Here is a 27,788-nt window from a genome sequence, read left to right as displayed (position 1 = left end):
AATTGACTGCATTCCTAACTACCTTTCCATTTGGGACCATCCACTGTTCAGAATATTTTGTTAATCCAAAATAAAAAGTACTCACCCTCTGGAGCAGTGCCCTGGTGTGTGAGATCACGTTATTGATGGCTAACTGCTGTCAACTACTGGAGAGGGACCACAAGCTGCCAGCTGTTGCCTGGTAACGGCCTCAGAGTGGGCAGATGAGACCGTGACAAGGTCCAAAAACCAAAGAGGATTTTCAACTCTTGAAGTATAATAAATGAATGGTTCCTTAACAAACTAATAATATAGAAAGAAGGAATGCAGGAAGGCCCAAATGGGAAGCAATGAACTTGGAATGAATAGGCTCAGAAGTACAAACACATCGTAGTCCGCTTTGGTCAGCAGAGGAACAGTGAACCATGGAGTCACTCTATCCTGCCTCCTGAGCTGCCTAACTGCTTGCTTCTGTCCTCCTTCCCTCTCTGTTCCTCTCTTCCTGCTACCTTCCCTCTCTTCTCTTGTTCGACATTTAAATGAGCACCTTTTAAACAGAGCCAAAGAGGACTGGAGAAATACAATGAACACAAAAGACAGTTTCTTTTTTTTTTTTTTTTTTTGTGGTACGTGGGCCTCTCACTGTTGTGGCCTCTCCCATTGCGGAGCACAGGCTCCGGACGCGCAGGCTCAGCGGCCAGGGCTCACGGGCCCAGCCGCTCCACGGCATGTGGGATCTTCCCGGACTGAGGCACGAAGCCGTGTCCCCTGCATTGGCAGGCAGACTCTCAACCACTGCGCCACCAGGGAAGCCCAAAAGACAGTTTCTTTAGAGGAGTTTGTAATCTAGTGGGAGAACCTGACAGCTAAACAGTGACAATTAAGCATAAAAAGTGCTTTAATGAAACTAAGTGCCACAGGAGCCCAGGGGAACAAGTGCTTTACTCTCCTTAGGGAAGCTTTCTTACTTTCTACCAGTGGTTCTCATCCAGTGGACATTTGGTGATATCTGGAGACGTGTATGGCAAAAGGACAAGACTGCAGCGTTAGAAAGAGACAGACTTCAAATGGTGATGTAGGTCTCACGACTGTGAAAAAAGAAAAGGGGAGGAAGGCGGGTTGAGCAGGATGAGCCTCAGACTGCAGTGCAGCTCTGTAAAAGTTGTGGTCAGGCTGGTGAGGAACCCCTGAGCACATCCTGTCCATCAGAGGAGTCCTATATCAAGCGGGAATGGCCCTTCTCTAATATCCCCACCATGGCCATTTGCTGAGTGCTGTCTGGGAAGACCATGGTCTTGGCACGAATGCTGTGGCGGGTCCAGAGGTGTGACGGCAGAAGCTCTCAGCTGACAATGCTTCTCAAGAGGTTCTCTCTAGGAGGGATTGAATGGTGCACCTCCATGGCCACCACAGACAGACTATGACCCTGTCTGTGTTGTTAAGTGGGATTTATTAACAGTCTCCATTTTCCCTCCGGAAAGCTAAGCTGCACATCTGCACTGAATGAGGAGAATGTACAACTGCAGTTTTTCTTCCTAAAGCCTTTTTGTTAATAAAGCTATTGACCTGATTTTTTGTTATGTGTGTCTGTACAACACTAGAAGAGAGACTTGTCCTTTTGCGTCACAAATTAAGCGGAGAAAAGTTGTGATTATGTGCCACTACGAGACCACAGTTTCTGCCCCTGGAATGTCAGTTAATAAGAGGAATCAGAACACAAACACACACACATTTTTCTATAATGATTACCTATTATCTCCACAGGGCATTGGCAGTAGGTTGCTGAAGCCACCTTTCTATGGATAGCTCATCACCAAAGGAGCAGTTTCAACTCCAGGATCCTAGATCTTTCAGATGTTTAAAGAATCCTCTCTTGGCAAATAATGAAAAGCCATACAGGAAATACCTGATATTTTGTGTCATTTTATTTGGAAGAATACAATGAGACAGTGGAACTGGACTAGTTTCGGTGGCTCTTTTTTGCATCTTGATTTTGGCAGGTCTAAAACAACATCACCTGGGGAGCCATCTGCCTCCTGTGCTTGCCCCCTAAGAGGAGAACATGGTGCTCCTGTTATGTTGTTGATTGCACTGGAGCCTACTGGGTTCCTTAGGAAATGATGTGACCATATTCCAAACACAAATCTGTGGTCCCTGCCACCAGTCAGAGCATGCTGTCCCTGGGATTAATGCAATCTTCACTCAGTCACAAAGAAGACCCCTATCGTCAACAGCTGGCGTTTGGACCCGTTTACCGTTGGACCATAAGGAGCCACTCCAATGTTGCGGATTTAAGAATAAGATGTGCAATATGATGTAGTGCTAGGTGGAATTTCCTAAAACCCAAGTGTCAAGAGGAACTTCTCTAAAATAGAAGGGAGAAGGTAAAAGAAAGAGGAAGATACTGTGTTTGTGTGAGCTGGTTTGTTCACTTCTCATCTTTTATGTGATGTTTTGAGGAAAGTAACTAGCATTAAACCTCACAGCGAGGGTTCTCTAGTTCACACCCAGCTTCAGGAAAGTGGAAAAGAACAGAATGCAGTTTTGCCAGAAAGCTCCATTTGTGGCACTTATGAAACTCCATCACATTAATTAATGAAATCCCCAAAGGGAAGTGACCCCATATCAGGTGCTCTCCTTTGGGAAACATCATACACAGGGTAGTTTATAGGAAAAATCCTAAGTTTCCAGCTCTCATGTACCAGAAATAGCTAGGGAGCTGAGGAAGTGGGAGCTTCTTATATTATTATTTTTCCAGAGGACTTAGCATATTTATTTTATCTGGAAATGACTTCGGGGAAAGGCAAGCTACGGCACTCTGCCTTGTCAATGTCAGAAGACTTATCATACACAAACACTCAATAATGACTTTAAAAACTGATTATGAGTGGTGCATTGCTCGATGCAGCACACACTACAGTAATAATCCAAATTGCCTGTAACTTATGAGCATATTTGGCAACAACCACTAGTTTCCACTGTAGTGTGAAATTAACACCACAGGCTGTAGCTGTGGCATTTACTGAGCACAAGGGAGCTGATTATAGCCTCATAAATTTAAAGGCAACCTCTGCTATTACTTAATTAGAATCAGTATCTGTGCATAAATTACAGTAGCAATAACTAGTACTGTTACACTTAAAGATTTGTCAGCTTCCTTATTATACAACCACCCCTTATTTTTCCACATAAACCTATAATTTAGGGAGGTTGTAAGTTGTCTGTAAAAATGGTTCAGAGGGGATAATTGGCACATGGGATCCTGGAAGCCACTAGTGTTTTGTTTCTAAGTAAATTTTTAAAATATCAATCTTGGTCTATTGCTTTTTTTTAAAGACTAAAACTACTATATCTCTAATCCATCCCTAGAAATAAATTGTTTTGGCTACATACGCATGTTTCAATAGCACAAAACTTTATTTTAAAACTAGTGTTGTCTTGGCGCTTTTCCTTCTAGGATGTTTTTTATTATTAAAGTGTTATAAATCAAACTTTGTACACACATTCCTAATGAGCATTAGATTATTACTCTCCAAACCTATTTTTATTCTTTGCTGATGTGTATAATACTTTTACATAGTTGTAATCAATTTGCACATTTTCTTTTGGGTCCAGCTTTTAAATTTTTGGCTTAACATTTTTTTTCATATGCACATGAGCCCCATCAATATAGTCCACATATGGCTCAGTATTCTACCAATTAATCTTCCAGAATACTTTAGAAAGATAAAATCATCAGAGTCAAACAATATCTTTGCATCATGCAAATATATGTTCCAGTTTAAAAGGTAATTTTTAGCCATAGGAAGAGCCAGTTGTGATAAATCATCAGGAAAATAGTTGATCAAGAATGTGCTACAGATCCATGAAATGAAATGAATCCATTAATTTTTTGGCACTACACTGTATTTTTAAATATCATTTGGCTAAATTAACAATTTTTCAACTGGGTGTTATTCTACTCTGTACATGCTACCTGTTTCATTGACAAAGTTAGAGCCACATCACTTACAAAATGAGAAATTGCATGTAGAAATGCAGGATAGCTTCCTTTCTGCTATAAATTATAGTCAATAACCTTTTTATCCTCCAAATGCATATAGTCAAGCCTTCAGTAGTACAGTATTTTAAAAAATCACATTTTCAAATTTGTCTCTGTACCATTGTTTTAAAATACATCAGGCTGATCATTTGAAATATGGGATATACTAATGCTAATACTACATTGTTATAATTGTTGTTATTACTGTTGTTGTTTTCCTTTCCAACAAAGGCTTTTCCAGCCTACCTTCCCTTGGTGGTTGCTGGGATGTGGGTATCAATGTCAGCAACATAAAATAAACAAACACTTTTTTTCTCCATACCCAGAAATAATCATTATTTACTCTGGGCAAATGAAAAGGTAAACAGCTATTTTCAAGCCTGCACTTGACTGTCCCCAGGGATAGATTGTACAAAACTTAAAAAATTCAGGGGCAGATTTTAGCAAAGTAATTCAGCTATTAATATCACAGCTCACCTGCTTTGCTATCTAGGGTGTCTACCTGACTCCAAAACTTAAAACCCACCCACACACCATTCAGATGACAGCCAGCAAGAATGGGCTTCTGGACATTGTATCAGCATATATATATTGATGCCTGGGCTCATGAATTTGGCTGCTTAAGTGACAGAATTAGGTTGGCTCTGTTTAATCCCATCAAATACTTATAAGCTGTTATGATGATGAGTGGGGAAGAATATTGCTGGACGATGGCAGCTGTAATAAGTGTGTGGGTATGGAAATGCAGAGAAATTACTGCAGACAAGCTCAATTTATCCAGAGTGAGGGCAGAATATGGAATTCTGCCTGCATGGAGTAATTTCTGGGCTTCTGGTATGACCTTCCTAGCTAAAAAGAAGGAAAAAAAGCTTTCTTATTTTATATTTTAGGTTAGAAGTCATCAATTAAGACACTGAAAGGCAATATAATTGCAAACAATCCTGAGGGGGTATATTTTAAGAAATTTGTACCATCTTAGTTTTGGAAGAAAAGTTAGAAGAAGGTTAAAGTTAATCCAACTCAATCCAAGTCAATAAGATAATTACAAGTATTTCATTTGTAGTAGTGTTTGGTGTGTAAGTGGGGGAAATATGTCAACATAAACCTGCACCCACAGCGTTTCCTCTTTTTACCTCTTCCTTCCTCTAATCTGCTGGGATATGAGTGAGAATGCAAATGGCTGAAGGCTGGGGAAGATAAGATAACTGAACATAATGGAGGGTGGGAGTGGAGAGGGGAGTTTGAAGAGAAGTTGGGGAGAAAAGAAAAAAAGTAAGAAGGAATTCCTCACAGAGCAAGACTTAGGAGAGAGACAGGGCAAGAAGACATCCTCTAAGATGATTTATTGTGTGATGTGCTTTATAACCTCAAGGGACTACCAGGAAAAATTTGCCTCCCTTAAAGGCTGGTTTTGAGTCAGAGTTATGTTTCTGTTGGGTATATCAGCAAGCTAAGATGGACCATAAGGGCTGCATACAGGTTTATATCTTAGAATGAATGGGCTTGGGATCCTCTGCCTTGTGCATATTTTAGCAGGAAGACACATTAAAAAACAATAGGAGGGCACACAGTCTTAGAGGAAAGAGTCAGGTAATGTCCTTTTGGGTAAGGTTGACAGATTTAGCAAATAAAAATCTAGGATGTCCAGTTAAATTTGCGTTTCAGATACACAACAAATAATTTTTAGCATAAATATGTCCCAAGTATTGCAGGAGACATACTTATACTAAAATTTATCATGTATCTGAAATTCAAATTTAACTGGACACCCAAGATTTTTATTTGCTAAATCTGGTGTTCCTACCATGGGGCAGAGTCAAAGATAGGTAAGAGGGGTGTCTAATGGGCAATATCTATTCCATTTCTGAAATCAGAACTTAATTCTGGCAGTGTTACTGGTTCTCGCTCTGCTTTGAAAAAATTAGATTTTTTTTTTAGTAAGGAACATGAATGTTACTAAGTACTAGACATCTGGTAAGAAGGATAACATGTTAATATGAAACGATGAAGGCCCAAATGCATACAATTTAGAATTCATAAAAATCTATTTCTTTGAAAGCTGATTTAATACAGTTTATCACCAAAAGCTCCAAATGACTTTCTAATTTATATGAAGTAGAAATTCTATAATGTGCGTTTTTGAATCTAAGTATACATCTGCATTTATTGAATTTCCAAAACCACAGTATACTAGGAGAAGTGGTTGTTATATCAACTTTCATGTGCTATACTGAGAGAATATTTTATTTTTCTTATTTTTTAATAAAGCCAATTACATAATAAAGTCAAATAAATATTGCTGCAGAAAATGGAGAAATATATTTGGCATGTCTTCTAATGTACACGGAATGATACTAACCAATCACAGCCAGAAATATCCGTTTTGGCACCTTATTACCAAAGATGTGACATACAGAAAATAACTATTAAAAGATACTGCCTTTGCTCCTCTGGTCCAATAATATCATTGAATTCCTATTCTTCAAGTAGCCACAAAGTGCACCAGGCTGTGTTACATGGTATGTGAGTGTCTTCCAGGTGAGGACACTGTTTCTAGCAGCACTTGATCCATGAAATTTCTGCATATCTAAAACATTTTTTTTCATGAAGCTTCAGCCCCTACTGACACTAATGGATGATAATGCTTACTGTAAGTTAGGAATTATGGCTTTTTCCTCTTCATAAGGAAATACCACCTATATATGCTGTTGCCAGAGATGGCAGGTCAATTTTTACTGTCAATTTTTACTGTCAAAAGGGCCAAATACTGTTAGCTTTTACCACGTCCATCTCCCTTTGCTTTCAAATGTCCCCTGAAAATCAGTCTGACAGTGAATCACTGTTACGTGTACACTTCCTGCAAGAGTAATGATGATGGTGGTGATTAAGAATAATAATATGAGAATGAAGGTGATGATGATGATATCAATAGGAGATACTTACTGTTTTGGTCTACTCAAGCCTCCCTTCCCACCATTCTTTTGTAATTATACCTCCTTTTCCTTTAGGAACTGCTGTCTCCCTCTCCAAATGGTTTTGGTGAATGTGTCAATTACACAGTTCAACACACTCACATATACGTGTGTGTGTGTGTGTGTGTGTATGTATATATGTATGTATATACATCTCAGAGATGGGTTCAGCAATGTTCAAGTGACTCAAGCCAGACCAACCTGAGTTTTAAGAACTTGTGCTTTTGTGAATGTGCCTTCAAAGACCCGGTAAGACACTTCATAGACACTGAATGAAAAAGATGTCTTCTCTTTCCTCTGGAGTTACTAAACTGAAATTATGAAGACCTAAAGTTGTCTCTGGTCATGTCCCTGTTCCAATTTAATAACTCATTTACAGTAGGGATCACAAAGCCAATGGTCGTTAGGGAAGCAGATGTGATACTCTCAAACTTCCTGGAGTCTCTAAGGCCAGTTCTTTACCTCAATACCCCACCCTAGCTCCATGACACATGAACCAATAAATTCCATTTTTTCTTAAGCTAATCTAAGGATTAAATAATATAGCTACCATTTATCAAGAACTAAGTTAGTGCTCTAAATTATATATTGATATGACATATATATGTAGAGTTGGAGCTTTTATGCATACCAAAACTCTAGGTTATAAGTGTCAGAACACCATTGTAACCATTATTCTCAAAATACATAACTGGATACAAATAATTTTTAAAAATAATACTTTTTCTCCTACTGTCTATTCAAAATGTACAGAGAACAGTATGGAGGTTCCTTAAAAAACTAAAAATAGAACAACCATATGACCCAGCAATCCCACTACTGGGCATATACCCTGAGAAAACCATAATTCAAAAAGAAACATGTACCACAATGTTCATTGCAGCACTATTTACAATAGCCAGGACATGGAAGCAACCTAAATGTCCATCAACAGATGAATGGATAAAGAAGATGTGGCACATATATACAATGGAGTATTACTCAGCCATAAAAAGAAACAAAACTGAGTTATTTGTAGTGAGGTGGATGGACCTAGAGCCTGTCATACAGAGTGAAGTAAGTCAGAAAGAGAATAATACTGTATGCTAACACATATGTATGGAATCTAAAAAAAAAAAATGGTAATGATGAACCTAGTGGCAGGGCAGTAGAAAAGACGTAGACATAGAGAATGGACTTGAGGACACGGGGAGCGGGGAGTGGGAAGCTGGGATGAAGTGAGAGTAGCATGGATATATATACACTACCAAGTGTAAAATAGTCGGCTGGTGGGAAGCAGCAGCATAGCACAGGGAGATCAGCTCGGTGCTTTGTGATGACCTAGAGGGGTGGGACAGGGAGGGTGGGAGGGAGGCTCAAGAGGGAGGAGATATGGGGATATATGTATGCATATGACTGATTCACTTTGTTGTACAACAGAAACTAATACAGTATTGTAAAGCAATTATACTCCAATAAAGATTAAAAAACAAACAAACAAACAAAAAACCAAAATGTACTCAAGAAAAGAGACTATCTCTTTGTGGATTGTTTCAGCAAATTCTCAGGGAAGATTCTAATTGGCTAGACTTGGGTCATCTGCCTATATCAGAATGAACCACTGTAGCCAAGTACTCTGGTCCCCTGGGTCATGTGAGCATTCCTATTGTCAAACCTTGTAGAATAAGAATAGGAAAGGGTGGTTCCCTAAAGACATGCTGGGCAGGCCAAGAAAATAAATGTATCACTACAACAGCATCATTTCATTTGTTCTTCCTTTTCATTCTTATGAAGTAATATCTACCTTTATTTTGCAGATTAGAAAAATAGCCTTATAAAAAGTCAGTCAGGGCTTCCCTGGTGGCGCAGTGGTTGAGAGTCCGCCTGCCAATGCAGGGGACACGGGTTCGTGCCCTGGTCCGGGAAGATCCCACATGCCGTGGAGCAGCTGGGCCTGTGAGCCATGCCCGCTGAGCCTGCGAGCCATGCCCGCTGAGCCTGCGTGTCCGGAGCCTGTGCTCCGCAACGGGAGAGGCCACAACAGTGAGAGGCCCACGTACCGCAAAAAAAAAAAAAAAAAAAAGTCAGTCATTTGCTTAAGTAACTTGGTTAGTAAAGAGAAGTTGGCTTTCAAACCCAGGTCTACCTGATTCCAAAGCTCCCTGATACTGTCTGGGAAGATAATGGCAGGAGGGCTTCACTGGTACCTGATTGCCTGTGGTGACTGCAGCAGAGAAGCTGGCACATGGCTGCGTGGGGTTATGGATTGAACATTTGGGAAGAATCTGCTCATCAGATTTGGAACCAACCAGTTCCTGTCCAGGAAAGTGGATGAGGTGACTATATGAAGAAAAGGAGTTTCAAGTTGTGCTTAATGGAGACAGCAGGCTCCACAGATGGAGGACAGGGGGCAGCAAGATTAGTTCATCAGACAGACAGTCAAATGCCAAATTAGAGAGGAGGATGGTTGAAGCAAAAGGATTTGGATGAATCTGGGCAGCCCTAAGGAAGTGAACTCAGGAGGCAAGTTATAAGCACAGCACTTCCTAAGATGATCCTAAAAATTATTTACTTTCTATTGGTTCCTAAAGAAGTTTGAAACATTCAATTCCTCCCAGAGTCAAGAGTCATCATCCAGGAATGAACTTTCACAACATTTAACCACAAATTAAAATGTTAACCTTTTCGTTGCTGGAGGCATGAGAGGAACCTATGAGGGCAGTCAGGGCATCAGGGCACAGAAGAGGAGTAAGTGGGAACGTGGGGCAATGGCTGGTTACTGATTAGCAGGGTAGCATTCCCATATTTTAACAACTAGTATGACCATCATGGGTATTTGCCTGTTGACTAGAAGCTTTGACTTCACCCCTTTCCTCATGAGATTCTGGAGCCAGCAGCTACTTTTCACTACAACCCCCCACTTCTTGCTGCCAGGCTTCTTGGGAGTCTGGTCTATTCCAGGTACACCAGAAAAAAAGAGGCTGAAATCCAGACATACAATGGTTCAAATGTGGCCAAAGCAAGTTCTTAACATTTTCTAGACATGAAGGCATTTCTCTGATGTTTGTTCTCATTAATCTTGCCTTTTTGTCCTTTTCTCAGTGTCTATGTCTCCATACTTCACTAGGGGCTGAAGTTGAACTAAAGGCTCACACCAGACGCTCATGCATATTTCTGCATGTGTACTTGAAAGGAAACCCTTTGAAAGGAAGTGGTCCCTACTAGGCCAAAGCTGTGGGAGGAGAAAGTAAAGTCTGAAAGGTTGAAATGAAGGACAGAGATACAGACAGGTACTGCAGAACAGTTGGGAGGAGACTTGGGGAGAGAGTTGGGACGTCAGTTACATCCATTAGAGTTAGGCAGAAATGCAACAGGTCATGCCCAAATGAATTAGAAAAATCAGTGGTGTACAACAACTGGGAGTTATATAGGAAACAGAATCCAGGATGCAGAAAAGTGTATAGAAACCAGATTTCAAGATCCTCAGTGGAAGCAGAGAAGTAGAGAGATATTGCACCACAGTCAAGATATTTTATGAGCTGAGCTGCAGAGAACCTGGTATCTCAGCCCCCATGGCACTTAAATTCTTACGTTCATATAGGTCTCCCCCAAAGAGAGGTAGATGAAGTCAAACTGGATTCGATTAGACTGGATTAAATTGGAATGGATTGGACTAGACTGGATTGAATTGAATTGAATTGAATCGACCTCCAGTGGCTGAAGAGACAGGCAGTTCTCAGTAACTATAGCCAGAGAGTCAGAGAAGAAAAATCACACAACTTTCCACAGTCTGAGAACAGGTTGGAAGGGGAAAAAGAAAACATTTGATTTCTTAATCACAGGTTTTGGCCCCAAGCATCTTGTGTTTAATGTCCGAAAAGACTATCTGGTCTGCCAACTTTCTGTTTTGCACGACTGCCCAAATGGGTTACAGCTGTTCAGTTTGAAAGCTCCTGATTCTAAACCAACTATGTATCTTGTTCTTATGATGTGAATGCCCTATCAACACTTATGTTCTTTTCTGGAGGAATTTCATATCTTCCCTTTCAGAAATCAATTCTTCTTCAATAAGCCAGAGTTGCACATGTCCCCAAATTCTGTTACTACAGGAGTTAGTCATCATAGAATCCTTTAAGGCTTTCACTTCTAGTGTCTGCAGACACGTTTTCCCCAGGATCTCAGAGTACATCTACACAAGGACAATCCAACAATATGTCCAGGAATATGCTGAGGTTTGCCAGAAACACAGTAAAAAAGACTTTTCTGGTTGAGTTCTTTTTGCATTTCTTCCTTTATTTTTTGCCTCTTTGTCCCTATACATAGAAACCTTCTGAGATTTCCTTACAAATCTAATGAAGCTGAGATGGCTATATATTGACCATCTACCATATAAATAATGTTAGAGCTCAGCTGGGCATGAGACATGAAGTTTTATGGGTCATATATAACCAAATATAGCTAGAAGGAAAGGAAGGCTAGAGCTGGGACCTTATAAAGCTCAGTTCCAGGGCCAGGGACTGAAGGGTTTCTGTTCTAGAAGTCATCTCCAGTGGAATGCAGGAAGAATTCTACTCTAGAAGTTACTTTAATGGTTATCAGTCCATTCCAGTAGCCTGGTGGACAAACAAAATTGAAAAGTCACAGAAGGCTTAGATGCATGGAAAAGGCAGTACCAGTGGAACCAATTGGGTAGCATCTTCATCCAGTTCTACATGTGCATTCAGAATTCTAGCCACCTTTTTGAAAAAGAAACAGCATAAGCAAGGAAGGCCAACTGCTCTTACAGCCACTCTTTTGGATTCAGAGGAGCATTCTAAATAGAATTAGCAATAGAAACTGAAAGAGAAAACCATGAGAGGGAGAAGGTAGGAGCAAGGTCTTAGTGTTAATATTGATGCCTAATCTAAAGAATAAATAAGTAAACAGAATTAGCATACCAAAATCTGTCCTGGATATGGTTTTCAGCAAAAGACACTGGATTCTATGTAGGATCCTAGCAACACCCAGAGCTCACTTGGGAAGGGTCAAGGCTATTCACAATTAGGATCAAGAGAGGAATTGGCCCTACAGGTCTTAGGAATTAGGGCACCAACTCTGAGCAACCAGAGAATTCAGAGGTAGTAAAACAAGGAAGGTGCTGCCAGTTGGCTCATTCCAAATACCATGATGTAGGTCAACATCAAACAAGAAACAGTAAAGTATTAAGGACACAGTGAACACCAAAATTTGATAGTGTGGATCTTTCAAATTAGTGATTCTCAATGTTTAATATGCACAAGAATCATCTGAGGATCTTGTCTAATTGTAGATTCTGATTCAGTAAGTCTAGGGGAGGGCTTGAGGTTCTGAATGTCTAAGAACTTCCCAGGGGATACTCTTGCTGCTGGTCCACAGGAGACACTGTGACTAGAAGGGTCTAGAGCAATGGTTCTCAACTTTGGCTGCTTATTAGCTTTAAACAATGCTGATGCCTGGGTCCCATTCTCAGAGACTCTGATTTAATTGGTCTGGATTGGGCTATGTTTTCTGATGGTCTAAAAGCTCCCCCAGGTAATTCCATTTAGGAATCCATTTAGGGCCATTTCAATTGGTTCTCCAATGGATTTTAGTTTTAGGACGATGTTTTTGTTTTTAAAAAATTTTAATCCGACCAATAAGTTCTCTATTGCTAGTTACAGGTGTTTTAAGTGTTTAGAGTCCTAGGCACTCTGGGTATTTTTTCAATCCTGACACATTTCAGGATAGTAAATCCTGTTTAATTTTTTGTTTTGTAATTTGATTTTATAGTGATAACATTGTGTAACTCAGAGATTTTTTTGTTTCATTTGCCTTTAACTTTTTTTTTTTTTACCTACTGTAAAAAGAACCTTAGAGTAATAGATAGATGCGAAATTTATATTTTCCCTTTCTTTTAAAACCAGTTCTTAGCTTCAGCAGTCTTCCCACAGCCCTCTCCTATTGTGTTCATTAACTTGGGTTGCTTGGATTGCACCCTAATGATGTGTTTGTTCTCTTATTACCCTCACAGACTCGAGCCAACTCCAAGAGCACATTCTTAGGAAGCTGATGCCTTTGTTTAATTCTGCATATTTCTTCTCTTAGAGAGAAAAGGCAAGTGAGGACAGTTATCAGTTACAAGATGTGTGGAACACATAGATAGTCTAGCACTCTACTGGGAAGATCCTTTGTGTGAAGAAGATCCAGTAACTTTCCACTTACATCATCTATTCTCTCAAATCTTGCTCCTTCCCAACCTCCCTACCTCCCTACCTCCTCCACTCCCATTCCACCCCTACTTTCTATCATCCCAGAACAGAAGGATTCCATCAATTAAAAGATTGACTTATGAGGCCTTTGATTCTCTATTAAGCTGATTTTTTTTTTCTTACTTACTGTTGTTCTGTAGCATTTCAGAAACTACTTCATTCTAGGCACGATGCCTACAATTGGGGTTGGCTGCGACCAAAGGAATCTTGGTTTTATCCTCTGGGTATGAAAAGCTTGGTTTCTCCTAGGCAGAGATGAGTTCAATATAAGTGTGCTTTTCTTTACAAGATTGTTTTAAAATAAATATTTAATACAAAGATATAATGTTGTTTCTCAGAGGACCTTGCTATGCACTGATTTTCAGACTACAGATCATTACCCATTCGTGGACTGTGAAATAAATTTGGTGATTCTTGACCAGCACTGTCTTTAATAGATGAGGATGGAGGATAGAAGACAAAATATCAGAGAATATCTCACATTGTATGTGTAAGAACCTTTTTTTGACACACAAATTTTTCACACAAATTTTTACTGTGAGTTGTGTTTAAAAGGATTAACAGCCACTGTCCCAAAGCAATCATCCGTCAGTCCACCTTTACTCAAAGTCTTCCTAAACTATGATAATGCAATGATAACTTATTATGATTTTAAAATCTTCAGATATCAGCCTGCTGTTTTGGCACAAAAAGGCAATAGGGGTGTGTGTGTGTGTGTGCGTGTGTACACACACACCTCTCATAGATTAAAACCCCAAATTTCCATTTTTAATCAGATTTAAACACTGGATTTTATTTATTTCACTTTTATGCAGTCTCCTCATTGCCTATTGGGCTTCCTAACCGCAGACCTTTTTCTCCTCTGCAGTTTACATTTATTTTTTCCCCAATCACTTCGAGACCCCCTTTAAAGTTTTTTGAAGCTGTATTTTCCTTTTTAGGAGAAAGGAAACATCAGTAGTTCTTATAATCAAAGGGTCAAAAGGAAGTGAAACCCCATAGTTCAGTAGGGTTCTGGACTGCTGCTACCTCTGAGAGTTCACAAAGGCTTCCCAAGGGATAGAATGATTTGAAGGGAATCAAATTGGATCCTCATCCTTCACATATTTTCTTTCCTAAAATTGATTGGACTGGGAACATGTAAGAGTCAAACCATCCCTTTCACAATTGTCCTCTTCCACTTTACAAAAAGGTAGCATACGTTCCACTGCATCTTAATATGGTGCACTGCTCCAGGTGTAAAAACTCATAACACTGAATGAATTCAAAACACGGGTGTCGGTTTGGGAAAGTGAATGACCTTAATAACTGAATAACAAACCCATGTGCATATCAGGTAATTTCCAAGTCATGCTTTCCATAAATTGAAAAAGCAAAACTGTGTTGTCAGATTCTAGATCATCAAAAATAATTTTTCAAAATACATCATGTGATTTTTGACAAATAGATCAAAAGGAGTTCCAAAAAATGAGTGACATTATTGTAACAAAAGTCTATGTATTCTCATCTGCTTAATAGGTAAGCCCTTATTGATTACATCTATAAAAGTAAAAAACCTAGAATAAAAAATATGCTGAGCCTTTTCTCATTCTGGAAATGAGAAGTACTTATTCATGATAATGTGAATTAATCAGGAAAAATGACTATATCCATCTCATTAAATTATTCATTTTCAATACACTTCCACATTTTATATTTAATACTTCTCAAAATTTGTGATACATTTATACTGTTTTGAGTAACTGGCTGTTACTAATGATCACTATGATAAATCAATAAAAATAAATTTAACCTTTAGAGCCTTAGAGTTACAGGAAATATATTGCTATTTCAATTTACTTTCATATATATTTTTTAGAGTTAATCAATAAAGACAATTAAAGACTTCCCAGTGTAGGGAATTCCCTGGTGGTCCAGTGGTTAGAACTCCCTGCTCTCATTGCCAAGGGCCCTAGTTTGATCCCTGGTAAGGGAACTAAGATCCTGCATGCTGTGCAGCATGGCCAAAAAAAAAAAAAAAAAAAAAATCATAATAAAATAAATAAATAGAACATCAATATTATTTAAACAAAAAGACTTTCCAGCCTAAATATATATTACATTAGGATAAAATTCAGAGGGGGGAAATGCAATGAAAATATACTACTAAAGATAGCTTACTCATGTATTTTTTAATGGATGGTAATAGGTATAAATTCATATTATATTTAGATTCCACTGGGTAAATTTTTTAAAGTGTTGCAATAGTTTAATTTTACATGTGATACTTATATCTTTTGCAGTTATTTAATCTTTTGAGAGGCTGCTCTCAACTTCTGAGATGCTTTGCATTCTATCTATGCAATGTTTATCTCTCTAAAGAAACTCACTTTAACCTAAACAAAAAATCTTTTGACAAATAAAATTGCATACTTAAAATATAAAAAGGGGTATTTATTGAAAGTAAGTTTTCAAATTTTTTAGGAGGAACATAAACAAAAATATTTAAGGTCACTGATCTAGACTTCTCACAGCCTATTATTGTCAGAAATCTGTAAGGTCATCCCAATATAAGAATATGTATTTCTTCTACAAAATTGTTTTATGAATATTCTATGCTATACTTTTCCTAAGGGTAAAGTATATGCTGAATACAGCCTCTCATCACCCAGACTAGTCTTAGTTGGCACGCTAAAACTGGCTGGAGTAGTAACTAGCAACATTGACCAGAATAAGCAACATAAAATGAACTTCACAACAACTTCATAGTTCAGGATGCATTTAACAGATGGAGATGATTATCAGTATGGGACATTTGGTATTAAAATATTTTAATCAATTCTTGATAACTAGGCAGCCTCTTTTGGGAAGTACATGCACCATCAACCGGTAAACGAAATGAAAAAAATTTCAAAAAATGTTAAAAGTCAGAATTTGTTCCACTGTTCAAGATCTTGCACTGAACACATATATTTATTGCCTTTTCTCAGATATCCCTTAAAATGATGGCAGAGATACATAAAGGTATTTTCCCTAATAACAAAGGAAATGGATGTGGGGGAACACTAATGGGTGAGAGTTTTAAAAACTTTCTGAAGAAACAAAAACCAATGGAAACAAATAGAGGAAGCTATATTTTCAGAGGGTACCTCAGCCAAACAGGGAGTCAGGCAAAACCCCAAAGAGGCTATGGATTCAAAAGTGAAAAAGTGCAGGAAAAAGAGGGGATTACATTGAAAATCGATGCAATGAACTGCTACCTTATTATCTTTCTCCAGGTAGAACTAAATAAAAGGGTATTTCTTTAAGAAAATGTTGGGAAGGAAGAAAACTTTTCTCTACTTTTCTAGGTTCTTCTCGCTGGTCTAACAATTAAATTGACAAGACCCAGATTAACAGGAGAAAATAAAATTTAATTTTGTATGTATGGCAACCCTACATACATGAGAGGGTCAGAGAGTCCACATACACAAGAAGTTCAAAAACAGAAAGGTAAAATAATCCACATGCCAAAGTGACACATTTTGAGAAGACTGTTCTGAACCCCTACAAAAGAAATTAATTTTTTCTAGTTTTTATTTTTGTTCTCTTTTGATCTCTTTTTGAATTATCTCTTTCCATGTGAGTCAAATTTTCCTAGTTTAATTTTAGTTAGCTTAATTACATTTCATTTTGCAGGCTTTCCATGAATGCTTAATGATCCTTGGTTATCTGTTCTCATGTAAGCATAGGTGAGATTTTGCACAGTAAAGGAAACCATCGACAAAACAAAAAGACAACCTACTGAATGGGAGAAAATATTTGCAAATGAAATGACCAATAAGGGGTTAATATCCAACATATGTAAACTGCTCATACAACTTAACGTCAAAAAAACAAGCAACCCAATAAAAAAATGGGCAGAAGACTTGAATAGACATTTTTCCAAAGAGGAAATGCAAATGGCCAACAGTCACATAAAAAGATGCTCAACATCACTAATCGTCAGGGAAATATAAATCAAAACCACAATGAGATTTCACCTCACACCTGTCAGAATGGCTATCATCAAAAAGAACACGAATAACAAATGTTGGCGAGGGTGTGGAGAAAAGGGAATCCTTGTACTCTCCTGGTGGGAATGTCAATTGGTGCAGCCACTGTGTAAAACAGTATGGAGGTTTCTCAAAACTCTAAAAATAGAACTACCACATGACACAGCAATTTCACTCCTGGGTACATAGCTGAAAAAAACAAAACACTAAATTGAAAAGATACATGCACCCCAATGTTCATAGCAGCATTATTTACAATTGCTGAGATATGGAAGCAACCTAAGTGTCTATCAACAGATGAATGGATCAAGAAGATGTAGTACATATATTGATATATATATACATACATATACACACACACACACACAATGGAATACTACTCTGTTATAAAAAAGAATGAAATTTTGCCATTGGCAACAGCATGGATAGCCTTGGAGGGTATTATGCTAAGTGAAATAAGTCAGAGAAAAATAAATACTGTATGATACCACTTATATGTGGAACCTAAACAATACAACAAACTAGCAAAAATAACAGAAAAGAAACAGACTCACAGAAATAGAGGACAAACTAGTGGTTACCAGTGGGGAGAGGGAAGGGGGAAGGGGCAATTTAGGAGTAGGAATTAAGAGGTATAAACTATTATGTATAAAATAAGCTACAAGGACATATTGTACAACACAGGGAACATAGCCAATATTTTATAATATCTATAAATGGAATATAACCTCTGAAAATTTTGAATCACTATACTGTACACCTGTAACTTATAAAATATTGTACATCAACCATAGCTCAATTAAAAAATAAACAAAATAAAATAAAATTCAGGAAAATCTAAAAAAAAAAAGGTGATAGAAGGGCTGAGCAGAAGCTCTGTGTATGTGAATGGGGTTTGCCAATTACAAGGTTTTGCTTTAGGCTAAACAAATTAGGAAGCAGCTTTTACACTTGGACAGGCCCAAATTTCAGAGTAAGGAGGACTTTGCTCTGGGGTTTTAATAGCCACGTTTGAACGTACATTGGGAAAACTTCTAAGATTATAGGACAAAGAGAAAAAGAGACAGAAAAATATGAGAGTAAAGAAAAATGAAAATAAAGATTTACTTAGGAGGTCCAATATCTATCTGATTTAAATTTCAGAAAGACAGAATAGAGAAAATGAAAGGGAAAATTTCAGAGAAACAGAAGTAAATTTTCTAGACCTAAAGAAGAACATGGATATCTATATGAATGGATCTCTTGAGTGCCCAGCTGAATGAATGGATATGGCCCTACAGACACACCACCATAATATTTCAAAAGATCAAGGATAAACCAAAGATCCTAAAAGCTTTCAGGTCATGTACAAAAAAACCCCACAATAAACAGTGGCCCCAATTTTTCATCAGCAACTGAATGCTAGAAAACTAAGCAGTGCTGTCAAAGTCTGAGAGGACTACATTCAGCCAAACTATCAATCCTGTATGAAGACAGAATAAACATATTTAGAGAATTGGGAGACTCAGAATTCTTGCCTCCCAGTATTCTTTCTAGGAAGTAGCCTGAAGATAGACTTGTGATATTGTGATTTATAAGAAATGTATATTTAGCCCCCATCCCGGTTCCTGGCATAGAGCTCCTAAAACCCTTCCTAAATGATGAAAGCAAAAAGGTGTCTTTTGTTATCTGAAGGGATTGACTTTAGGAAAGCACTTAAAGATGGGGGCTGGTTGCCAGGAGAACCAACCTTGTGATTAGAGGGTTGGAACTTTCGGTCCCACCTCCACCCCCAACATCTGGAAAGAAAAGAGGCACTAGAAATTGAACCAATCATCAAGGCCAATGATTTAATCTATCATATCCATGTAAGGAAGCCTCGATAAAAACCCAAAAGGAGAGAGTTCGGAGAGATTCCAGGTTGGTGAACACGAGAGATTTGGGGAGAGTGGTGAGCCTGGAGAGAGCATAGAAGCTCCAGGCTTTTCCCCATACCTTGCCCTATGCATCTCTTCCATCTGGCTGTTCCTAAGTTTCCTTTTATACAAATCTGGTAATCTAGTAAGTAAAATGTTTCTCTGAGTTCTGTGAGCCACTCTAGCAAATTAAACCTGAGGAGGAGGTCTCTGGAACCTCTGATTTATAGCTGATTGGTTAGAAGCACAGGTGACAACCTGAGCTTGTGATGGGTGCCTGAAGTGGGGGTGGGGAGGAGCAGCCTTATGGGAATGAGCCTTTAACCTTCAGGATCAGATGCTATCTCTGGATAGATAGTGTCAGAATTGAGTTGAATTATAGGACACCCAGCTGGTGTCAGAGAACTGTTTGTTGGTGATGTGGGAACCGCTCCGTGCACACACACTTTAGAAATTGTCTCAGAACACCTTTTAGACTTCAGGAAAATGTGAGAGTAAACCCCGAAAGAAGAAAACATGGGATCCAGGAAAACAATAAATCTAATCCAGAGGAAGGGAAGGGAAGAGAAGGGAAGTCCTGAGATGATAACTTCACAACAGGAATAAAACAAACCTCAGATTCTGGGAGATCTCTGTGGGAAAAAAGAGAAAGTTGAAAGGCTTCCAATTCCTCTCAACCTTTCTCATATCATGGCACAAATAAAAATGGTAACCTATATCAGGCACACTGGAGTAAATGGAGGAAGCTGTATGAACCTGGAAGCCAACCTCTGTATGTTCTGTGAGCCTTGGGCCCCCCTGGCTGAGCGGAGGGCTGACTGACCAAGAACCTGGCTGACGTGGAAGCCATTCATGAAGTCAGTTGTTGGGAATTTCTAAATTACACAGTGTGGTTAAAAGCTTGGGATAACTTGATTATATAATTGGTGGCTTATTTTTTTAGAGAGAGAACCCAATCAAACTTTTGACAGGAATTATTTCTTTGGTGTGACACTGACTCATAGAGGAAAAAATGTAATCTGAGGACACTATTTGACTCTTCGCAGCAGAAAATATTTACGTAGTCATAATATGATATTATTACTTATTGATTTTCACCTTTTAGAGTCAACAAGGGTAAATAAATCAAGGGAAAAGATATAAAATGTAAATATTCTTAGTATTGACAATATTAAAAGAAAGATATAACTGATGAAGATTGAGAGGTAAAAAGAGGATGAGGATCGTGAAGGGAGGACTAATGACTTTATCTTACGCATTTGGGAACCAAGAGATACTGTCTATAAAGTGAGAGCCTTCCCTCAGATTTCTGCCATTGCCCTCAGCTACTGAGTTCCCAAAGAAGAAGAGTACCAAGTCTCACTTTTTGGATGTTCTTGACTGAGAGAGAAGCAATAGGAAAAGAAGCACCAAGGCGCCAAAAGGTAGAAATTAAAAGCAACTGAAAATGACATTGGAAAAGTTTGCAAGAAAGGAAAAGACTTAAGGAAGAAAGATTTCATATTTCTGTTGCCAAATTGCTATTAGGAATTAAATAAATGCTAAATGCTGAGAGAGAGAGAGAGAGAGAGAGAGACTGTCTGTGATTTATTAAATAAGAAACAGATTTAAAAATCCTCTTTGAAGATTCATGGAGGGACTATGAGAGTAGGAGAGACACAGAGGAGGTCAGTAGTGATACAAGATAGCTAAATTCTCATGATTCATGGCAGGAAGTCAAAAGGCAATGTCTAATTTTGATATATTAAGAAACTGCACCATAAGCATACAATTTAGACATATGGAGTAACCACCAGAAGTAAAAATTGAAGAACTTTCCTACTGTGTCTCCAGTACCTAGAATAGCAACTGGCTGATTGTAAGTGCTCAATAAATATCTGCTGAAAGAATGAATTTGCTGAATAATGTGCAGGAATGGGGGAGGGGATAAGGGAACTTGACACTGTTGCTTACATTTATTATAAGCCTGCAATAGTTCCATTTGCCCCTCTTTCCTTACAAACAGAATTCAGATTTCTACTCTGCAGAGAATGTGATCCCATCTCTAACAAGAAGTATGTCTTGATTAGTCTAATGAATCATGGTAATCCTACATCTCTAACCAGTGACTGGATTAAAGGATGTCATATGGCCCAGTTCTGTCCAATGAGATATTAAAGGAGGATTCTTGGAAGACTGCTTTCCTCTTCTCTCTCAAAATTGACATGTCTGAATTTGATGCCTGGACTGTATAACCACCAAGAAGAAGCTAGACTGAGGAAAAAGCTAACATCCACAGAATGGTGGGGCATGGAAAGAACCTGAAACCTTCCTGACATCATTGAGCTCTCAGTTAAACAACCCTATCTCAACATGTCTTGTATGAGAGATAATAAACTTTCCTTTTTGTTCCAACTAGTTGAGTTGAGGGATACTGTTATTTGTTCCCAAAGCAAAACAACAGTAAAGGTCCTTCTGTATTTTTTGATATAAATAAACATAATAAAATATGTTTATATGTAAAAATAAAATAAATAAACATAATAAAAAATTAAAAATAAAATAAAGCTGTATATAATTTCATCCAATTACAATAGAGGAGTATTTTTTTTTTAATTTTATTTTATTTTTTTATACAGCAGGTTCTTATTAGTTATCCATTTTATACACATCAGTGTATACATGTCAATCCCAACCTCCCAATTCATCCCACCCTCCCCACCCCCCGCCGCTTTCCCCCCTTGGTGTCCATACGTTTGTTCTCTACTTCTGTGTCTCTATTTCTGCCCTGCAAACCGGTTCATCTGTACCATTTTTCTAGGTTCCACATATATGCGTTAATATACTATATTTGTTTTTCTCTTTCTGACTTACTTCACTCTGTATGACAGTCTCTAATAGAGGAGTATTTTTTTATTTTATTTTTATTTATTTTATTTTTTTATTTTTTTTTTCTTTTTGCGGTATGCGGGCCTCTCACTGTTGTGGCCTCCCCCGTTGTGGAGCACAGGCTCCGGATGCGCAGGCCCAGCGGCCATGGCTCACGGGCCCAGCCGCTCCGCGGCATATGGGATCCTCCCAGACCGGGGCACGAACCCGTATCCCCTGCATCGGCAGGCGGACTCTCAACCACTGCGCCACCAGGGAGGCCCGTAGAGGAGTATTTTTTTAAATCGGTGTTTAAATAGTTGTGTCCTCTAAATTTTGGTAGCCAGGTTTCAAGTCCCAGTTATTCTCTCTTTTATTTCCACTTTGATTCTTGTCTTCCAAGACAAATTTTTAAAAAGCCCTTCCCCTCCAGTTTGATAACCTCAGAAATTTCACCGCAATAAACTCTAGTTGAAAAGGGCACCTCTTCCTGGAAACAAAAAGAAAAGTAGAAAATATGGCTACATTTGCCTAGTTTCCCTATCATGATATTTATTCTTTCAACAAAATGTGAGACAAAGTCAACAGTTGAGAGGGAATGGAAGAAAATGAGTGCAAGATATGAAGAGAAAGGAGAAGGCATAAAATAATCATCTCAAAGACTAAAAGAAATAAATTAGAGATGTAAAAGAATTTTGAATGAGATACTTCCTATTTTCAGAATTGAAGTTAGGTCCCAAAAGCCTAGAGAATTGATGGGTCTGCCAGATGCTTGTATGAAGGATCTATAAAAAGATAGCAAAATGGCTAGTAATCACCACGTTCTATAGCCTATAGAATTACAACCAACATTTAAGAATTCACAGAGGAGGACCGCTTGAAAAAGAATTTCGAGGAAAGATGGAGTTTTAAATGATTAATTTTACTACCTTCCCCATAGATAGCAGAAGGTTGGTAGGGCTACAAGGGAGCCATTAGAGGGAGCCTCAAGAAAAAAAAAAATGTAGAGCTACAGGCACTTGATTCCTGCTTTCACCTGCTCATAATAAGAGAACAAGAAAAGAGCTCAGTATTGGAATCAGACCAAGGTGTTGATCCAGCAGACCAAGGATGTGTACTGTTTATTGTAGGATACCAGTGGTCGCCATAGAGGGAAGTCAGATATGAATATTCTCTTTTTTTTTTTGCGGTACGCGGGCCTCCCACTGTTGTGGCCTCTCCTGTTGCGGAGCACAGGCTCCGGACGCGCAGGCTCAGCGGCCATGGCTCACGGGCCTAGCCACTCCGCGGCATGTGGGCTCTTCCCAGACCGGGGCACGAACCCGTGTCCCCTGCATCGGCAGGTAGACTCTCAACCACTGTGCCACCAGGGAAGCCCCAGATATGAATATTCTTATAGCATCTTTGCTCAAATAATTCTTTGCCTTTAAGGTTGAAAAAGCTCCAAGTTCAAAAGGCTATGATCTTGTCATGGTATTGGTGGAGTTGGTGGGTGCAGAAACTGAAGTCGTGGGTCACAAGAGTTTGCTAACTCTAACAGGTCAAAGATTCCCTCTGCTGGGGGAGGAGGTCACTGAAAACCCTGTTGGAGGGGTGACTAAAGAGAAAAGAAGAGCCAGCATTTGAATACCTGACCTGACAGAGGTTAACGTCAGGTTCTCAGACAGCAGAGAACTTTCATTAGCCTTAGCTAAGTGAAATGGTCTTTCCCCATTGTCACTCATCCTCTCCTGATCTTGACCCTCCAGGATCCAACAGAAACATAACAAGGGGCTTGGGGTAGAGAAGTGGAAGAGCAAGGTGAAGAAACACTGAAAATATAGACTATGCTCTTCTCCTCTACTGAATATCCTCAAACCATGGGTCAGCTGTGCTGGGGAAGAGGAGAAACTTTTAATTGAATGATAAGCTCAAGGTGTAATTGAGACTGGACTACACTTTTTTTCTTTGACCTGAGAATGTGTTTGTTTATAGTTGAAAGTGGTCAGAATTCATGAAATATGCCCAAGAGGCCATCGGTGAGTGAGGAAGAGAACTCCTACTCATTGGGTTGGAAAGCAGTGACTGGAGAGAAGAAACAGCTTTCCTGCTTTGTCCCTATGGAGAAAAGCCCATTCATTAAGCTTGCCATACTCAGTGAAAGCACTGTAAATAACAGGATTGTCAGACAGTATCTATTTTGGGTTTCTAGTTATGGATTTCAAGTGAAGCCAGTCAGCTACATTGTGATAGTCCCCCAAAATATTCTGCTCCTTCAGTATTGGAACAGAAGAAGTGAACGATTTGGTTTGACCAATTTAGAATTTTGCTGTACAAATACATAAAAAGGGAGTAAGAGGTGAACTATTGCTATTTTCAAGAAAGCAACTACAATGATGGGTTATGAATGGAATCTGAGTTGAGTGAGAAGGAAAACACAGACAGTAGGGGGATGAAGACTGAAAAGGAAGTAGAATTATAGAGCAAAGGCTCAGTAAGGCAAGAACTGTTACAGTTAAGAAGCTACAGGAAGTAACTGGAAGAATAAATTGCAAAGGTCCAAGAGTGATTAATTACTTGAAAAAGAAATTTCAGAGGTGATGCAACTTCTGATGAGGGCCATATTTAGGGTAAGATTGGTTGGGCAAAAATTTTATGGGAGGCGAGGTAGTTAAGAAACTGATCAGGTTAAAAGTATATTATGGACGGGTTAGAACTAGTCTGAGTTAGTTTAAATGAGTTGGACCATTTTTTTTTCAGTTTAAACCAGTTTGATTTGTTCTGAACCAATAGATCTATCAGTTTTTAATTTTATACCTCATTGATTTCATCAACCATGAAATAAATATGAACTTGTTTTACCTAATTTAAAATTATTTACATTGGTGCAGCCACTATGGAAAACAGTATGGAGGATCCTCAAAAAACTAAAAATAGAGTTGCCATATGATACAGCAATCCCACTTTGGGCATATATCCAGAGAAAACTATAATTCTAAAAGATATATGCACCCCAATGTTCACTGCAGCACTATTTACAATAGTCAAGACATGGAAGCAACCTAAATGTCCATCGACAGATGAATGGATAAGGATGATGTGGTACATATATACAATGGACTACTACTCAGCCATAAAAAAGAATGAAATAATGCCATTTGCAGCAACATGGATGGATCTAGAGATTATCATACTAAGTAACATAAGTCAGACAGAGAAAGACATACCATATAATATCGCTTATATGTGGAATCTAAAATACAACACAAATGAACATATCTATGAAAGAGAAACAGACTCACAGACATAGAAGACAGACTTATGGTTGCCAAGGGGGTGAGGGTAGAAGAGGGTTGGATTGGGAGTTTGGGATTAGCAGATGCAAACTATTATATATAGAATGGATAAACAACAGGGTCCTACTGTACAGCATAGTGAAATATAATCAATATCCTGTGATAAACCATAATGGAAAAGAATATGAAAAAGAATATATATATATGTATATAACTGAATCACTTTGCTCTACAGCAGAAATTAACACATTGTAAATAAACAATACTTCAATAAAATAAATAAATAAGAGAAACATATACCATGAAAAAATAAAATAAAATAATTTACATTAAATTACACAGTATGTTAGCATTAAGTATTGTTTTTTACTTTGATTAGTGGCTTATAAGGTTAGTTTAGACTTATAGTGACTTATATTTACATTGACTTTATTTAGAAAATCCATGCCAAAGTTAAGGAATATTCCCATTAGTTAGAGATTCCTTTTGAACAGGATACAAAGTTTTACTAAGTGGATGAACCCATAATACGATGATAAAAATTACAGGAATCCATAGTGCTTTTTTCTCTTCCAAAACATAAAAATTGTCTTGTAGTTTGAATTTATCTCTGCAAGGTTTGATGATTTTTCTGAGTAGGAGAAAAGTAAAGAGACTTCCTGCTTCATCCTTATGGAAGGAAGCCCGTTCATTAAGCCTGCCATACTTGGTGAAAGCATTGTAACAGGACTGCCAGACAGTAACCATTTTGGGTTTCTGGTCATGGATTTCAAGTGAAAGCTCTTAGCTACTTAATGCTCTGCTCCTCCAGTGTAGGCACAGACCCTCCTACTCAGACTCTATCTTATAAACCTTACATCTCATTTCTGAGTACTAATTCTGTCCATTTCATGCTGTTTCTCAGCCATAACCTATAAATTTGTTACTACCTTCACATAGGAAAAAAAGTCCTCCTTATAACTAGATGCACTTATTTGTAAATAGATTGAAGCAATGTATACCAATAAAACCATATTTCCACGAACAAGCTGAGAATCATTTTCCTTGTCGGCATTAAGTGAGAATGTAAAAAAGACCGAAATGTATATAGTTGGAATCCTCCTTCTCTCCCTTCCAGGTGAGGTGGGCCACAGCTCTCTGACCCAACTTTGATTGATTCTTCAAACCCATTCAAGCATGAACACTCTGTTTGAAGATTCATACATTCCTCCCTGAGAGTTATAACCAGATGGTATTAGAACATCCTCTGCTTTATTTTACCATATTCATGAATATAGGCCATCTAACAATCATAAATTACAAAGATTACAAATGAATTGGAAAATATATCAATTTGTTATAAAGATAGTTTACATCTAGATGTTTCATTAATCACATTATTGGCAGTATTACATAAACCAATTTTTTTAAAGTATAGTTTTAGGATCCTACCTCTGAATCTTCTGGGATTATATTCAAAGTGCTGAGTACAGGATGGAACCACCACCCAAGTGACTTAGACTGGGGTGGGAGTGGGGGGCTGGGAATCTACAATTTAAAGAAATTTCTCAGTGAGTCTTTACACACAGGAAAGTTTGAGAGCCATCTTTCATACTAAACTCAGATCCAGGACTTGAACTCAGATGTCCATTCCCCAAATTGAGGCAGGACTATGCCCCATTTCAGCAGGAAGTAGAGCAGTTGTCACCCTAAAAGATTTGTGGAAGGTTGAAAGAAAAAGGGGGATTGAAACCGAGTCCCCCTAAAACCGAGTTCCTCTTTTGGGTTTACTTTTTTAATTTTTTTTATAGCTCTCTATCTCTTTTTAAAATTATTTATTTATTTATTTATTTTTGGCTGTGTTGGGTCTTCGTTGCTGCACGCAGGCTTTAGTTGCAGCAAGCAGGGGCTCCTTTGTGTTGCGGTGCATGGGCTTCTCATTGTGGTGGCTTCTCTTGTTGCGGAGCACGGGTTCTAGGCACGCGGGCTTTAGTGGTTGCAGCACATGGGCTCAGTAGTTGTGGCTCTAGGGCTCTAGGGTGCAAGCTCAGTAGTGTGGCTCATGGGCTTAGTTGCTCTGCAGCATGTGGGATCTTCCTGGATCAGGGCTCAAACATGTGTCTCTTGCATTGGCAGGCAGATTCTTAACCACTCCGCCAACAGACATGCCCTCTGCTGAGTTTATGATTAATGTCTCTATCCAAAACGATTATTCCCTTTCTTGTCCAACACCTGTTCTCCTCAAGATTGAAGAGTATCAAAGCAAAGGGGGATTGAAACTGAGCAGGACCCTGTGGGGCTCCTAGGCACAAAAGCCTTTCTGTGTCCCCCATTTCTTTTTTTTTCTTTTTTTTTTTTTGCGGTACGTGGGCCTCTCACTGTTGTGGCCTCTCCTGTTGCAGAGCACAGGCTCTGGACGCACAGGCTCAGCGGCCATGGCTCACGGGCCTAGCCGCTCCGCGGCATGTGGGATCTTCCCGGACCGGGGCACAAACCCATGTCCCCTGCATCGGCAGGCAGACTCTCAACCACTGCACCACC

The sequence above is a fragment of the Mesoplodon densirostris genome, chromosome 6, assembly GCF_025265405.1.
Source record: "Mesoplodon densirostris isolate mMesDen1 chromosome 6, mMesDen1 primary haplotype, whole genome shotgun sequence".
NCBI lineage: Eukaryota > Metazoa > Chordata > Mammalia > Artiodactyla > Ziphiidae > Mesoplodon > Mesoplodon densirostris.
The sequence above is the reverse complement of the archived record's forward strand: the minus strand, read 5'-3'. Positions refer to the sequence as shown.